Genomic DNA, 1,511 nt, shown 5'->3' with positions numbered 1-1,511 from the left:
CTAAAAGAGTTTATTAACTTAATACTAAACCTAATATATAATAAACCTTTACTCCTAAAAAAGGGCTATAATAATAAAAGTATTATTATAATAAACCTCTTAATATCTACTTAATACCTAGAAGGTTTAACTACTAATTAATAATATTAGTTTTAAAATAATATAAATTAGTATATTTTATAAGATAAGTATTTATATAAGAAAGTTAGAAAGTAGCTAGAACTATTATTATTAATTTAATAAATTTTTAATATTAAAAAGACACTTATTTAAGAGACCTATAGATCTTTTAGATACTAAGGATTTAAGATCTTTAATAAATAGTTAAAAGTTTATTACTTTTAGCTAAGAATAAATAAAGATATATAAAGTATAATCTATACTTATAAACTATATTAAAAGTAGGCTATTATATAAAAGATAAAGAAGATATAGTTTATAAAACCTATAAAGCCTATAAAGAAAGTTTATTTTAACTTATAATATATATTTAATAATTAAAGGTATAAGTTCTTTATAAAAGCTAAGTATAACCTTATTAACTAGGTTAAGGTAATAGCTATAAAGAGTTATAATATTATTATTATATTTAAGTTTATTAAAAAGTTACTAGGCTAATATAAGGTCTTTATTAAGGTAATAGTTAATAGTAGATTTAAATTTAAAGGAGAGTTCTTTAGTATATTATATAATAAAGGCTATAAATATATAGTAATTTTAAAATATAATTTAAGAGTAAATAAAATTATAAAAGTAGATTATTATAATATTATTTTAATAATAGTAAAGATAATTAGGCCTAGAATAATAGCCTAGTAATACTTATTTAATATTATTTTACTTATAAATTAGACTTCTTTAAGGGGTTTATATAATAGATTACTATATTAGTTATTATTTAGGCGTTATCTAATATTATTATTAGAGATTATAGTCTTAACTTAGAGACTAGTAAACTAAAATAATATTTATAATTAGAAGTCTTTATTTAATATAAGAGTTAAGGTATTATTAAGGTACTAAGATAATATTAAGACTATATATTAGAATATTTTATATTTCTAGAAGTATTTAGTAATATAAATAGATTAATAAAATAGATTTTAGTTATAAAAAGAGCTTATTAAGCCTAATATTCTTATCTTAGCTTATAATAATATATAAAATAATAACCTATTAAGAGATATAAAGGTTAGACTATAATAATAAAGACCTTATAAGGTAATAAGATATAATATTAAGATAAAAATATATTACCTTATTATTTTTAATAAAATTAGTTTATTAGGTATATTTACTACTAATTAACTAAAGGCTTTTTAAAAAGATAAAACTAAATAGTAATATTATAAAGAAAATAAGTCTAGTAATAAACTATAAAAAGAGGAACTTACTAGTAATAATAAAAAAAGTCTTTATAAACTAGATAATAATAATTATAATAATAATTATAACTTATTATAATTATAAAGACTAAAGAGAAAGCCTTAAGGACTAAGTTTTAAGTAAAG

This window comes from Beauveria bassiana (assembly GCF_000280675.1).
Source record: "Beauveria bassiana ARSEF 2860 unplaced genomic scaffold BBA_S00065, whole genome shotgun sequence".
Taxonomy (NCBI): domain Eukaryota; kingdom Fungi; phylum Ascomycota; class Sordariomycetes; order Hypocreales; family Cordycipitaceae; genus Beauveria; species Beauveria bassiana.
The sequence above is the reverse complement of the archived record's forward strand: the minus strand, read 5'-3'. Positions refer to the sequence as shown.